The sequence below is a fragment of the Eleutherodactylus coqui genome, chromosome 8, assembly GCF_035609145.1.
Source record: "Eleutherodactylus coqui strain aEleCoq1 chromosome 8, aEleCoq1.hap1, whole genome shotgun sequence".
Taxonomy (NCBI): domain Eukaryota; kingdom Metazoa; phylum Chordata; class Amphibia; order Anura; family Eleutherodactylidae; genus Eleutherodactylus; species Eleutherodactylus coqui.
Window position 1 is genome coordinate 94503363 of NC_089844.1, and position 17280 is coordinate 94520642.

Genomic DNA, 17280 nt, shown 5'->3' on the forward strand with positions numbered 1-17280 from the left:
AAAGGAGGTGACAGTTCATTCTTTCTGACCATATAGTTATGGTCTTTAGCTTATTTAGAAAAATAGAGGGTAATGATAATCACACTGTCCTCCCAGCAGGCAGAGATGAAACTGGCTCTAGCTTCCTATGTAAGGCTTCATTATAGGATTGCTATCACAGTAAAGAGTAAGAGAAAGCAGGGAGAAAACTAAAACTTAAGATATTGTCTTATATGTATCAGAAAGGAGGCTGTAGTGCATGGAAGTGCATAGAACTTGCATCGGTTACATATAAAGAGTGTGACAGGCAATCAGGTTAAGGGTACAGTGATACAATATGTTTTTGCCAGAGTGGCCTTTTAAAAAACAGAGGGATATCCTTATATATGGACTCAGTGTGGCCTTGCAGATGGACTTGAAAGCAAACCAATATCCTGCGTCTGCACCAGCAAGGTGTATCTCCTTATATTCGCACAAGTTGTGCTTACACTGACTGTTAAGGATTATTTTTTCCATCTCCAGATCTCCTTCTGATCTGTATTAAATCACCGTTCTCCTCTATGCTCGCGGTGATTAATGACGAGTCACTGTTTTTCAAGACTAAAGTGTTGTCCCTGGGGACCCTACAGGTTGATAAAGAAATGAATTTCTTTGATGAATAATTCCCAGCGTAGTTTTTTTTTTGTTTAATAACTCTTTTGTCAGTGATCGATCGGAAAGAGTTGGTATGTATGTATGTGTGTGTGCCGCATGAATCAGGGACTAATCTTAGGACAGCACTAGAGGTATAGGAAGTAAGCCTGTCTGATATTAATACACCAGTGCTCTTTAGCACTCAGGAAAAAAAAATCAATAAGAACAACTCAGGAAAGACCACTCAATCTTTTTCGTAACCTTACTGGGGAAACGCTGATTATACGTAAATCAACAGTGAGCCTGGTTTTAGAAACATTTATTTTTATCATATTCAAGATCCTCAGTCGGTAGACCGGGGGAGGTGAAAACACATTTAAAATAGATGGAAAAACATCAATCAACAAAGAAAATGTATTCTGCGGTTTTTCTCCGTTTGGACTTTGTTACTGATTTGGAGGTAACGGCGTTGTGGATCGAATATACAGTATATTTTATTTTTAGCTATAGTCACACACAGATGTATAGTGTATCTATAAACACACCCATACAGTATAATCATATATATTGTTTACTATACTTTAAAGATATAAATAATTTATGTAAACTGTCACCTTCTATATAGCATAATACAATATAAAATTTAGCGCATGGCATGTTCTATTTAACACTGCATGACTTTGATGTTTAGGGCTTATTCACACGAGCCAATATCGGCCGGGGTTTTCACAGCCGGCCGATATACACCACTATCTGATGCATTGAATTCCAATGCATCAGATCACACAGGCTTATTCCCGCGGCGTAAAACCACCCATCTGGCCAATATAGCGCCGGGCGCTTTTACGCCGGGCAGCAAAGATAGTTCTGGAACTATCTTCCTGGCTGAACTACGAATCCTATGGGAACCAATGACAGCGGCCGGAGAAGGGAGGTAGGAGGGAGTTTAGCAGCCATGCTGCTAAACTCCCTCCCCCTTCTCCTCTCCGCCCCTTGCTGCTGTTTGCAATGAGAGGGGCGGGGTGGAGGCGGAGCTAAGCTCCACCCGCCCCCACCTGCTCCCATTGCAAACAGCTGCAAGGGGTGGAGAGGGGGGGCAGGAGCTCAGAACACTAGCTCCTGCCCCATCCCGCCTCCTCACCTTGCAGAGAGAGGGGGAGGGAATATACGCCGAGCCTGTGCATCAGATGGTAGCATATATTGGCCAGCCGTGAAAACGTTGACTGATATACGCTTGTGTGAATAAGACCTTAATCTGCGACTTCCTTCACTGCTAATTAACTAACCCATCTGAGACAACCCAAAAACTCTTATGCCCCTTTTAGACGAGCCGATTCTCGTTTAAACGAGCGAGTGACATCCTGGCTAACTGTTTAGACGGGCAGCTCACTGGTGGGGATCGTTCACTTCTCAGTCAGTGTGGGACATTCCTATGTGAAACACTGAACGGGAGTATTTAAACGCAATGACAACTGAACGAACCAACGATTATCTTTAGTCCTTGTGTGTGTGTGTGTCTGTTTGTGTGTGTGTACCTTCATGTGTGTATGTGTACACAGGTACACACATACACACACGCAGGTACACATACATACACAATCAGACAGACACACGTACACATACATTCACACAAACACAGACATGGAGGTACACACACGCAGGTACACACAAACAGACACACGTACGCACAGCGCAGACACACACACAGGTACACACATGTACACACACAAGCAGGTACACGCACATACAGACACACACATACAGACACACACACAGATACACACACGCAGGTACATACAGACACAAGTACACACACACATGCAGGTACACATACACAATAACACATACACACACAGGTACACATACATACATGCAGGTACACACACACGTACACACATGCAGGTACACACGCACACGCAGCACTGCTACACGCAGGCACGCACGCTCAGCACTACTAGACGCAGGTACACACCCATGCTCGGCACTGCTACACATAGATACACACGCACTTTCAGCACTGCTACACATAGATACACACGAACTTTCAGCACTGCTACACGCAGGTACACACGCACGCTCAGCACTACTAGACGCAGGTACACACGCACGCATAGCACTACTAGACGCAGGTACACACGCACGCATAGCACTGCTACACGCATGTGCGCACGCATAGCACTGCTACACGCATGTGCGCACGCATAGCACTGCTACACGCATGTGCGCACGCATAGCACTGCTACACGCATGTGCGCACGCATAGCACTGCTACACGTATGTGTGCACGCATAGCACTGCTACACACGTAAGCACACATAGCACTGCTGCACGCATAGCACTGCTACACACATGTGCGCACACATAGCACTGCTGCACGCATAGCACTGCTACACGCATGTGCGCACGCATAGCACTGCTACACGCAGGTGCGCACACTCGGCACTAGTACACGCAGGTGCGCACACTCGGCACTAGTACACGCAGGTGCGCACACTCGGCACTTCTACACGCAGGTGCGCACACTCGGCACTGATACACGCAGGTGCGCACACTCGGCACTGCTACACGCTGTTGCGCACACTCGGCACTGCTACACGCTGTTGCGCACACTCGGCACTGCTACACGCTGTTCCGCACACTCGGCACTGCTACAGGCAGGTGCGCACACTCGGCACTGCTACACGCAGGTACACGCGCACGCGCGGCACTGCTACACACAGGTGCAAGCGCGGCACTGCTACACGCAGGGACACGCGCACGCTCGGCACTGCTACACGCAGGTACACGCGCACGCTCGGACTGCTACACGCAGGTACACGCGCACGCTCGGCACTGCTACACGCAGGTACACGCGCACGCTCTGCACTGCTACACGCAGGTGCACGCTTTGCACTGCTACAAGCAGGCGCCCGCGCTCGGCGCTGCTACGCGCAGGTACCCGCGCGCGCTCGGCGCTGCTACCCGCAGGTACGCGCGCGCGCTCGGCGCTGCTACCCGCAGGGAAGCGCGCGCTCGGCGCTGCTACGCGCAGGGACGCGCGCTCGGCGCTGCTACGCGCAGGGACGCGCGCGCGGCGCTGCTACGCGCAGGGACGCGCGCGCGGCGCTGCTACGCGCAGGGACGCGCGCAGCGCTGCTACGCGCAGGGACGCGCGCGCGCTCGGCGCTGCTACCCGCGGGTACGCGCGCGCGCTCGGCGCTGCTACCCGCGGGTACGCGCGCACGCTCGGCGCTGCTACACGCGGGTACACGCGCACGCTCGGCGCTGCTACACGCGGGTACACGCGCACGCTCGGCGCTGCTACACGCGGGTACACGCGCACGCTCGGCGCTGCTACACGCGGGTACACGCGCACGCTCGACACTGCTACACGCGGGTACACGCGCACGCTCGGCACTGCTACACGCGGGTGCACGCTCGGCGCTGCTACACGCGGGTACACGCGCACGCTCGGCACTCCTACACGCGGGTACACGCGCACGCTCGGCACTGCTACACGCGGGTGCACGCTCGGCACTGCTACACGCAGGTACACGCGCACGCTCGGCACTGCTACACGCAGGTACACGCGCACGCTCGGCACTGCTACACGCAGGTACAGACATTCACTCGGCACTGCTACACGCAGATACACACACACTATGCAGTACTACACATAGGTACACACAGCAGGTTCAGTACTGCTACACGCAGGTACACACGCACTGCTACACGCACGCTCAGCACTGCTACACGCAGGTACACACACACTCAGCACTACTACATGCAGGTACACATACACGGCTCTGCTACACGCAGGTACACATACACGGCACTGCTACACGCAGGTACACACACTCAGTACTGCCTCACGCAGGTGTACACAGACACGCTCGGCACTGCCACACGCAGGTGTACACAGACACGCTCGGCACTGCCACACGCAGGTGTACACAGACACGTTCGGCACTGCCACACGCAGGTGTACACAGACACGCTCGGCACTGCCACACGCAGGTGTACACAGACACGCTCGGCACTGCCACACGCAGGTGTACACAGACACGCTCGGCACTGCCACACGCAGGTGTACACAGACACGCTCGGCACTGCCACACGCAGGTGTACACAGACACGCTCGGCACTGCCACACGCAGGTGTACACAGACACGCTCGGCACTGCCACACGCAGGTGTACACAGACACGCTCGGCACTGCCACACGCAGGTGTACACAGACACGCTCGGCACTGCCACACGCAGGTGTACACAGACACGCTCGGCCCTGCCACACGCAGGTGTACACAGACACGCTCGGCACTGCCACACGCAGGTGTACACAGACACGCTCGGCCCTGCCACACGCAGGTGTACACAGACACGCTCGGCCCTGCCACACGCAGGTGTACACAGACACGCTCGGCCCTGCCACACGCAGGTGTACACAGACAGGCTCGGCCCTGCCACACGCAGGTGTACACAGACAGGCTCGGCCCTGCCACACGCAGGTGTACACAGACAGGCTCGGCCCTGCCACACGCAGGTGTACACAGACAGGCTCGGCCCTGCCACACGCAGGTGTACACAGACAGGCTCGGCCCTGCCACACGCAGGTGTACACAGACAGGCTCGGCCCTGCCACACGCAGGTGTACACAGACAGGCTCGGCCCTGCCACACGCAGGTGTACACAGACAGGCTCGGCCCTGCCACACGCAGGTGTACACAGACAGGCTCGGCCCTGCCACACGCAGGTACACATTTTATATTCGTGTAGCGAGCATCGGGTCAATCTAGTTATGTGAAAACAAACTCTTGAACATAATTGATCTCTAGTGTTCAGTAGAACATATTTACCCCTACTCTGCAATAAAAGTATATGTACAGTGCAGTTTCTGAAGAAGCCAGAGGCCTAATACATAGACAAGACAATAAGTTCACTGTTGTTAACCCCTTTGACCACCTGCAAATGAGAGTCATTATTTACAGAGAAAGTCAACCATATATTTTGCACATCATACTTCCTTTTTGCAAATTATTACAAAATTACACATTTGCAAAACTAGACATTCATTTTGGGCCTCACTATCTATTATTTTAGCAAATAGCCAGCTGCTAAGAGCAGTTAAAGCCTTTAGCACTTGTCAAGAATCTACAAACGTGTCTGGTCATTAAAACTAAATGAAAAATTTTGCCAACATGTAGATGTGAATATCTCACAATAATATTGGAGAATCTGTGCTAAATACTTGTCTGTTCCTCATCATGCAGCCAAGCGCATGAGAGCAAATGCTTGAAATTCTACTCTAGATCATTTTCATATCATGTGATATCATCGTATCAAGTGACATTACGATTCTATGGTATGTGGCATTGCGTAAACTTGTAATAATGTGATTGTGATGAAAATGTAAAATGACTGTTTATATTTGTATATATTTAGTGTCCACAAGTTTAATTAGATTTTATCTGTTCTTTTAACTGGCCAGGAACTTGTATTGCAGGAAGATAGTTCTGTGGGGGCTATCATCCATTGGAGAGGAGTGTCTGGTTTGACACTTGAGCTACTTTGAGCGTCAATAGAAAAGCAGATTATAATTTTTCCCGTGTAAATTGACCATTCCCCATCACCTCATAGGGAGGGTGATGCAGATAGAAGGGCCACTGAATATTCTTTATATTTGCCCCTTACTACTGCACTGTCCAGTCCTAACCCAAGAATTTGCTTAACAAACTAATAGGCAGTATTGCATTCTGACTCAGGGACTGAAAATATAAGACAAGTTTGGACAATAGAAAGGAGTTCATATTTTCAGAGGCCAGCCAACACTGGAATACTTGCCAAGGGGCAGTAAAGACTTTGAGAACTTGCTGTAAGTTCTAGGTCTTCTGTGCTTTCTCCATTTTATTTTGTAACTGTTTTACTTGTAAATGTATGCCATTTTATTTTGTCCTCTTCTTTTTTTTTTTTTTTAAACAGCATATTTTCATATTAAAGCTTAAAACATTAACAAGCTTAAACCTTGTAGCTCTGAACCTATAGCCATTGACTGTTAACGCTTTGACTGCTGTAAAGCAGAATGTGTGAGTGTGTATGCAGGTCTTCTGGCTTTACCAAAAGTGGCAGCCGCAAGTATTTAGGGGAATATGAATTGTGTTGGGGTACCATTTATGCTCAGCTTGCAACCTGAGTGCAAGGCAAATGCAAGATTGAGTGGGTGAAATAGATTAACCCCTTGCAGTCACACCAACGTCAGGTGCCGAAAAGTAAGTACGTGACAGTACTCTTTCAATGTCATGTGGTATAATGGCGCTACACAGTGTCTAGTGAATTTATGATGTCATGTGGTATTATGATGATGTGTTGTGTCATGAGGACTTGTAATTAGAGATGAGCGAGCATACTCGCTAAGGGCAGTTGTTTGATCAAGCATTGCTCTTAGCGAGTACCTGCCCGCTCGGGAGCAAAGACTCAGCTGCCGGCGGGGGAGAGCGGGGAGGAACGGGGGGGAGATCTCTCTCTCCCTCTCTTCCCCCCCCCCCCCCCGCTCCCCCCTGCTCATGGCTGCAACTCACTTGTCACCCGCGCCGACAGGCGAATCTTTTCTTCCGAGCAGGGAGATATTCGCTAAGGACAATGCTCGATCGAGCAATTGTCCTTAGCGAGTATGCTCGCTCATCTCTACTTGTAATCTAAAGTGATATTACGATACTATTTGGTAACTTACCGTCTTTTGGTGTCATGTAATATACTATTAAGTGCCCATTCTATTGTTCACCTTTTTTTTTCAATGTCATCAGGAAGTTCTAACATTTTAGTGGGGAACACTGATCTTCCAGTCTGAAAAAAACTGTTAAGGTGTATCCACAGTGAGAGATTTGTTGCAAAAATTTCTCCAACTGTCCCCATTTATCTGAATGGGGTTTCCAGCTTATCACCAAAGCAACTCTATTCAGGCAGGGATTTCCAATCACAAAATGTCTGCAACAAATCTGTTGTGTGTGAATATGCCTTTACTTAGGGTTCACTAAGGGTCAATACACATACAGATTTTATTTTCCAGCTCACAATTCAGTATTTCTATTATAGTCTGTGTAGGAGTGCATACGTATATGAGTATTAATGGATATTGTTTAGTGATTCAATACTTCATAGGATAAATATAAGAAATTTAATCTTTGTCACTGTCATGTTAGGCAAATTACAGTTTCTTTTACCCAAGTTAAATCCAGCTACAGCAGTGCAAAGAGCTTTGGAAATGTCACTCCTGGCAATGAAAATAATTTGTGAAGATCACCTTTTTCTAAAGGCATCTCATCTTCCTCAGAGTTTAATGACCATGTTCTCAGGCTGCAGTCTCCGAGCCCAGAGCACAACCCATAACTCACCACATTATGGCCAACATTTCCTGCGTATCATTATGTGGAAATGAACTACAAAAGCCTCTGTCTCCGGTTAGAGCTCTATTCAGCCCTATTTCTTATGTAATTTGTACTATAAAGTACAAAAAAACGGGTAATATCTAGAGGAATAATTTTATAATAAGTACTCCTGAGAGGTAGAAGTTCAGCCAGAGTTTGCTCTGGGGCTTAAACTTTAAGCTATTACCCTTCAACAGAAAATAATATCATTATTCTGCACATTTACCTGCTTATTGAAAACCTCAAGCTCTAGACTGACACTGCATTAGGTCAGAGGCTAATAACCTTACTATCTGAGGTCTAGGTGATGACTACAATGGGAAACAAATATAGAAGGAATTTATCTTTTACGCTATACATTCACTTGCTTTTACAGTACAGATGATTAGCACAATGGAAAATGTTCTTCACAATAGACATTTATGGCACACCATGTCAGCACAGGTCCATTATACACTTGCATGATCTTACATGCTATTTTATAGCCAACATACCTTTATATTAACTTACACCCCACCTTGTATCATTTTGTGCTGATGATAATGCATAGCAATGAAACATCATGTTCCCTGTGACTTTTCGCTCAGTTCTTCATGAATACAAAAAGGGCCAGCATAGAAAGATAATGGCACTTGTTAAATCTGCGGAATTATGATAAAATATAAGGATGAAAGCAAAATGTATTCAGCACTGTCTAACAACAAAGGGGGAGATTTATTAGGACAGGAGTTTCACACAACAGCATTAGGCCATTTTCACACGGCCAAGAAAATCGCACAAGAGTTCTGCATTGCGAGACGCACAAATCTGACAGAAATATGAATTGCATTCTTTTGAATAGAGTCATACACATAAGCGACATTTTCCTGCATCGGACCGAGTTGCGATGCGGGGGAAAAAACCACAGCGCGTCCTTTTTTTGGGCGTATCCTTGCATCGTCCATCGTTTAAAATGGGGCCAGCGGTAGTATTGCACCACGTGCTAGGTGCATGCACTGCGATGAGAGGCCTCCCCATTGAAAACAATAATAGAAATTCCACGATCCTCCCCCATGTCAGGCGCAGAAAAAGACAAAATTCACAGGCTGCTGTCAACCAAGAAATGTCCTCCACATGCTACAAAAAAAATCTGCAGCATAAATTGACCTGGGAAATAGGTTTTAACCCCTTAAAGGGGTTGTCCCGAGGCAGCAAGTGGGTCTATACACTTCTGTATGGCCATAATAATGCACTTTGTAATGTACATTGTGCATTAATTATGAGCCATACAGAAGTTATAAAAAGTTTTATACTTACCTGCTCCGTTGCTGGCGTCCTCGTTTCCATGGTGCCGACTAATTTTCGCCCTCCGATAGCCAAATTAGCCGCGCTTGCGCAGTCCGGGTCTTCTTCTTTTCTGAATGGGGCTCCGTGTAGCTCCGCCCCGTCACGTGCCGATTCCAGCCAATCAGGAGGCTGGAATCGGCAATGGACCGCACAGAAGCCCTGCGGTCCATGGAGACAGAGGATCCCGGCGGCCATCTTCAGCAGGTGAGTATGAAGACGCCGGACCGCCGGGATGCAGGTAAGCGCTGTGCGGGTGGTTTTTTTAACCCCTGCATCGGGGTTGTCTCGCGCCGAACGGGGGGGGGGTTTAAAAAAAAAAAAAACCCGTTTCGGCGCGGGACAACCCCTTTAAGGATGCAGAACTTTTTTTTTTTTTTTTTTTACTCCCCATAACTCTTTTATTTATCCACTGACGTAGCTGTATGAGGGCTTGTTTTTTGTGGGATGAGTTGTATTTTTCAATGGAACTAATGTACCATATAATGTTCTGATAAGCTTTTTTAAAAAATTCTAAACGGAGTGAAATAGATGAAAAAAACACAATTCTGCCATCCTTTTTTTAATAATTAAACTTTTGAAAACTGATTTCAACATTTTTTTTAGTCCCTAGAGGGGACCAAACTTGTGACTTTTTGATTGCTACTGCAGTATGATGTAATACCATTATATTACAATATATCATGATCTGACAGGCAGTCAATCAAGCCACACCATAGGTGTGGCTTGGTAAGCAATATGCATTAGCAGCCTGGAAGGCTTTCAGAAGGCCCCCGACTGCCATGGCAAACAAACAGCACCCGGCAATCTCATTGCGAGGGGGCTGTCTAGGACCCCCAAACTCTGATCAGGGCATTTAAATGCCGCTGTCAGTATTGAAAATCCATGGCATAAATTGACTGCGGCATTGAAAGCGCTAACAGCTGCGATCAGTATGAGCGCGGATCGTGGCTGTTGCTGATGGGTGTTAGCTGTAAGAAGTCCTCTATACAGTCCCTGAACCTCCATGACTTAACCGTACGTTCTCCGGTGGTTTTTATCTTATCCATTATGTATTGATTTCCCTAGTATACAAAAGTGAGCTAGTATTGCCTTAGTTATTCTTTTCTATCTGTATCTCCTGGCCTCTTTCTCCTCAGTTGGTCATGTGATCTCAGTTCTAACCAGCTCACATCTACTTGGGGTTATGATATCTGAAACTAGTCAATTTCTCAGTTTGTGTAATGCTGTTACATGAATCCTACCACAGAAACTGCATAGAGGGGGACACACAGACACTCCTATCACAAGTACTGATGATAATAACACAGCTCCCATCACACAGTTATAATGAAGGGATCACAGCTTATCTGACTGTATAATTATGGTCTGTAGCTTATTTAAGTGAATATAGAAGGTAATTATAATTAAACTGATACTCCAGCAGGCAAAAATGGTATAGCTTCTAGCAAATGCTGTGCTGATGCATCACAGGATTGAAGTGAAAGTGAAAACAAAACAATCTCATCATCAAATTGACTGCTAAGCATCAGACAGGGAGCTGCACTGCATGGAAGTCACTGCAATATATAGAGGAGACCTCCAAAATGTAACAGGTAACACTGGACAATAAAAATGCACTTTGAGATTTTTTCCTCAAAATACAAATATGACATTATATTTTGTTTATTAGCTCTGGTTTTTAAGATATACTAATCTCAAATCAAAATACTAAAAATACGCTTTGAAGCCCTTTCTTTTCTCAAAATTACTAAATTACCCTAATTTTGGGTCGAGGAAAATGATTGTGACATTATATTTTGTTTCGTAGGCCTAACTCTGGTTTTATAGATACACTAACTTAAAAACATTCTCTTTGCTAGTTGCTTGGACTCCTTTTCTGTGGCGTCTCTTGTCACTGTTCAACAGTAGTCCGCAAGCAGAGAAGTGTTGCATTTTCCCTGATACCTTTGTTCCACTTTCGATATATCCTTATTAGAGATGAGCAAGCGTACTCGGAAAAGCACTACTCGCTCGAGTAATTTACTTTATCCGAGTATCTCCCTGCTCGTCCCTGAAGATTCGGGTGCCGCTGCGGCTGACAGGTGAGTCGCAGCGGGGAGCAGGGGAGAGCGGGCGGGAGAGAGGGAGAGAAAGATCTCCCCTCCGTTCCTCCCCGCTCTCCCCTGCAGCTCCCCGCTCCGTGCCGGCACCCGAATCTTCAGGGACGAGCACAGCGATACTCGGATAAAGCAAATTACTCGAGCGAGTAGTGCTTTTCCGAGTACGCTCGCTCATCTCTAATCCTTATGGAATCGCTCTCTATGTTCGTCACTCACGGCGCCGCAGTTGTCAGGGAAGAAGTCCAGGTGAGAATGTAGGAAATGGATTTTGAGTGACATGCTGCAATCTAATCGATGGCACTTTTCTAGAAGTTTATTCACAAACTCAACGTAGTTGTCAACTCTTCGGTTTCCCAGGAAGCCATGCAAAACATCTTTAAATGCCTTCCATGCTACTTCCTCATGATCCTGAAGAACTAGCTCAAAGTTATTATCTTTAAGGCCTCCTGCAAATGGCCGGGTCGGATCCGGCTGCAAGAATTCTCGCAGCGGGACCTGACCTGAGCCCCTGCAGAGAGCAGCGCGTACTCACCTGCTCCCGCGGCCCCGGCTGTTTGATGTGCCGGCTGCCGGAGATGCGCAGACCGGAGCCGGCGGCCGGGGAGTGAGATTTCTGTGCGGAGAAATAGAGCATGCCGCGTGAGATTTCACGTGGATAAATCATGGCCGTCTGCATAGGATTGCGTTTGTTAACGCAATCCTATGGCAGCTTCCACCGGCGGAAATTCCGCGGGAAATCCCGCCACGGAATTTCCGCCCGTCTGCAGGCGGCCTAAGAAGATGACGAATCTGTGGGCCAATGAAGATGCCTTCTTTACCTTTAGCATCACCGAGCTGTGGAAATTGTCTTCTGAGGTACTGAAAAGCTTCTCCACCCTGGTTCATCCCCTTTACAAAGTTCTTCATGAGGCCAAGTTTTATGTGTAGAGGGGGCAAAAGCATTTTGTTTCTTTCAACCAGAGGATCATGCTGGACATTTTTCTCTCTTCCGCAGAGATTTTCCCTTTGGGACCAGACTTTTAACTTGTAGTGAGAAGACCTATCTCAACTGTCCCAGTGTCACTCATCTAACCTTGTGGATCTGAATAAAGATACATATATTTAACTTAAAGGGGCTATATCTCAGGGCCAAGAGCTAACTCAAAGTTTTCAGTGTAATTTTCGTTTCTTCCAGGAATTATCTATTTTCAAGTCGGAAAGATTTTCACAGTTGACCAGTGACTCAGGTGAGAGGGGAGGGGGCAGGGATGTAAATATGTTTTCATCGGAGTGACTCTAATTTGCATCCTGTCATTTTATGCCATGGATTTTCAGAGCATATTTCATTTAATCAAAAGCAAAGTGGTGAAATCTGCATCAAAATTTGGTTCAAAATCTGAGTACTAGTCTTAAAAAAAAAAGTTGGTTGTAATAAAGTCTATAGACATAGATTTGCACCATATTTTATGTTATTTTCTTGCTTTTCTGTTTGTAAGTTTGTCTTCAACTTAAATACCACAAGCATTCCTTCGAGACCATGCCTATTTTCGCATCAATTGCCAATTTTGTCAATTGAGGCAAAAATTACAATGTTTTGCCCAACTTTATAATACACAATTATTTACAACATTTTTTTCTTGTCCAGCTTTCTCCAGAGATTGCTGCATATTATTTATTAAATTGTGCTAAGTGCAAAACTGGAAAGTAGCATAAAGGAAACTAAGTATTATATAAACTATAATTCAGCTAAGAATTCAGCTGTATAGAAATTTCAGGGTACTTCGTAGAAACCTTTGATGAGAACAAAGAAGCAGGCTACAAAATGAAAAGTAGTAAATCAAGCAAAATAATAATGTCTGCACTACAATGTATCAATATGGCTAGAGGGCCCACAGTGCATTATGGGACAGTAATATATATATCTATATCTCAAACAGAAGAGTTTAAATGATGGTAAATCACCAGGCAGGATATGTCAGGTGGATTTCTCATATATAAAAATATCTTTCTGCTTTGTCTTGCTGGTTTTCTTTGTAAATAATGACTCTCACTTGCAGATGGTCACATAGGTTGACCACAGACAGCTGGTTGCATTTTTCTTTTCCTAACTCCAAAAGGAAAACAACTGTTTCCCTCTGCAAAGAAACGTGACTTACTGCGTGTTCCCCACCCCCATCGGACAGCAGCGATCTCCCCATCTCGATAAATCATAAGCCCATTAGCTTTCTGACCAGACTGCTTGTGATAGAAACAGTCACCTTCTCATTGTCTACCACAGCCCGATAATTGCTTGAAAAATGAATAATTTCACACTTCTTTGCTGAACACATTTCTCTCAATCATTTCAAGAGCAAGAGATCTCACGTTTTCTTCCATCTTCATCAGCAAAATTTCAATTCCTTATGTAATTCTTCAATTTCTTTTGCTATTTGCTCGTCTATATTTGTTTTACTAAAATACCTTCATGAATTACTTTCCTGTTCTACTTATGAATAATTGTTACATTCATTCAAGAATGGGGCAAATTTTATTCATGTGATTGCTCTTAGACTTTGTCAAAAATGCACCAACATTGGGAACATTTCTGGCACATAATGTCACATCAAGTTTTTTACCCAGTAATAAAGCAAATGCACCAATAACAATAAAAGGGGGTGTCTTATTGGGGTTTCCCAGGATCAAAGTATTGGTACCTATCCTCAGGATAGGTCACTGACAGCAGATCTTTGGGGGGGTCTGCTGCTGGGGATCCTTGCCATTCAGCTGATGTCAAACTGCTATGGATGACTGGAAAGACCCAGTTCTGTATTATAGCTCTTGGTCGTTCAATTCAGTGGGACTGGCGGATTGAAGAGAATGGAACTGAAGTGCAAATGTGCTGCCAACACATCGAGACATGCTGATACTGCATTCTCTAGATTGGTGAGGGCCCCAGCAGCTAGACCCCCACCGATCAGCAAGTTATCCCGTATGATGTAGATGGGGAATAACTTGCTATGCCAGGAATACTTCTTTAAAATCTTACTGCTCTTACAGTAAAGAACCCCATTCTGTGTTGATGTAGAAACAGTCTTTCCTTTAGATATATAGGATGTCCCCTTGTTATAGTTGCAGTCCTGGGTATAAAGAGACTAGTAATGATTAGGAAATTATAGTACCAGTGTTTCTGCTACATCCTGATTCCCACACAAGACAAACACAGCTTGGCACAAGACAAACACTGCAGGTCCTTCATCTCACCAGATCTCTGTGGTGGTAGGTCAGTGTCTAATGTCAGGACCGCTTTTTGTTATTTTTGTCCTCCCCTTTCCAAGAGCCCTAACTTTGTTCTTCTGTCGGTCAGGCTCTGTCTTTTATTAATATTGAAGGACCTTTGATGACGTCACCAGGGGCAGAGCATGAGAAGCACTCACATACTCACTATTAGTTGCCCATCTTTGAACCTGCTCAAGCTCTGATATGTCCTTTTTGAGTACTTCTGCCCAAAACTGTCCACAATATTTCATGTGTGGTCTGACCAGTGACTTGTAAAGAGGAAGAACAATGTTCTCATGTGCCCGCAGAGCTCTTCTAATGCACTCCATAATCCAATTTGTCTTGGCAGCAGCTGCCTGACACTAGTTGCTCCAGTTGAGTTTACAGTTAAAATCCCAAAGTCCTTTTCCATGTCGGTTTGCCCAGTGTTTTCCCATTTAGTGTGTAACGGTTACATGTATTTTCCTCTGTCATTCACTTGCCACTTTTCTGTCCAAGCCCCCAATTTACTAATAGCCATTTGTAACTGTATACTGTCCTCTCTTATGCTGATTACACTAGTTTTGTGTCATCTGCAAATATTGATGTTTTACTGTACATTCTCTCCACAATGTCATTAATATATTATAAAGAATAGGGCCTAGTACTGCCCCCTGTGCTACCCCACTAGTAACGGTGACCCAATCAGAGTATGTACCATTTATAACCACCCTCTGCTTTCTATCACTGAGCCAGTTACTTACTTACACACATTCTCGTCCAGACCAAGCATTCTGATTTTATATACCACCCTTTTATGTGGGACAGTATCAAATGCTTTGGAAAAACCAAGATACACAAGATCCAATGACTCTCCCCGATCCCTTTTAGAATTTACCTCCATGTAGAAGCTTATCGCAGGAGGAATGTCTTCATAAACCCCTTTCTGATGTTATACAGCTGTTTCCCTTCAGGTACTTCAGAATAGCATCTTCTAGAAACCCTTTAAACATTTTACCCACAATAGAAACTAGATTCTATAGTTTCTAGGTTTGCTTTTTGACCCCTTTTTGAATATCGGCACTACATTTGCTGTGCGCCAATCCAGTGGAACAGACCCTGTCACTATAAAGTCTTTAAATATAAGAAACAAGGCTCTGTGTATCGCATTACTTGATTCCATTAGGCCTCACTCACATAAGCATAATGTGGCAGCGTATTATGCTGCAATTAAATCCCATAAACTTGTATGGGAGTCCTGAAATGTGTGCATTTTACGCACGGTGTTAAGAATAAAACATCCTATGTTGGGCATTTTACACTTGTAAACCACCATCTATCGGGTGCGTAAAATACGCTATGCAAATACACATCAATGCACAGTACAAATGCTGTGTATTTTGTGAAGCGTTTTTCAATATGCTTGTGTGAGTGAGGCCTTAGAACCTGGGGTGTATGCCATCAGCACCCTGAAATTCATCTATTCATTTTTTTAACGCTGCTCTGTACTACTTCTTGGGTTAGACTGGTGACCTTTGATGGAGAGTTTACTTTATAACTCTGCATTTCATCTGACATTTCATTTTCCTGAGTGAATATACTGGCAACAAACTTTAACAGATTCGCTTCTTCCTCCTCACTCTCTACTATTTTTCCCTCCACACTATTCATTTCAATCGTTTTGCCATTGATATAGTTGATGCACTGGCGTAACTATAGAAGATGCAGGGAATGCGGTTGCACCCAGGCCCAGGAGCCTTAGGGGGCCCATTAGGCCTCTCTTCTCCATATAGGGAGCCCAGTACTATGAATAAAGCATTATAGTTGGGGGCCCTGTTACAGGTTTTGCATTGGGGCCCAGGAGCTTCAAGTTACGCCTCTGAGTTGATGCACAGTTTAGGGTTAGTTTTACTTTCTTGGCAGTGAGTTTCTGTCTCCATCTTTTCTGCTTTAATTTGCTTTTTACATAATTTAATTTTTTCCTTATAGCTTTTTATGCTTTTTCACTGCCTTCTTGTTTTAGTAGTTTAAACGCTTTTGTCCCTTTTACACCTTTATTAAGCCACATTGTCTTTCTCCTACCCTTTTATTTCTGTAAGGTATGAACTGCTCACAGTAAGTATTTAAGATGCTTTTACAAATTTCCAATTTATCTGTACTCTTATTGCTGATTGTCCCAGTCAATAAGATTAAGGACAGCTTAAAGCTGATTGAACTTTGCCTTCCTAAAGTTTAGTATTTTTTTGTAGCTGTAAAGTTAGATGATCTCCAATGCCGAGTGTCAACGGAAAGTCACCTCAGCCAAAGACGGTGGGCGTTTTTCCATTTATTTTTCATAGACTTCTCTACAGGAATGGAAAAACAATATTCATAATATTACAGGACAATAATTTATATGGGCTAGGTGCATTATCTTACCAATTTACTGTCCCCCCATAGTACACTGAAATAATGTTTTACTGTGAGGTTCAAATAGGTTCACAGGAAAACAGGCTAGGAATTAAAAAAGCTTACTTAAAGTGATAACGGATTATACATACAAGATGTCAAAAGTAGGTATGAGCGAGTATACTCGCTAAAGCACTACTCGTTCGAGTAATGTGCTTTAGATGAGTATCTCCCTGCTCGTCC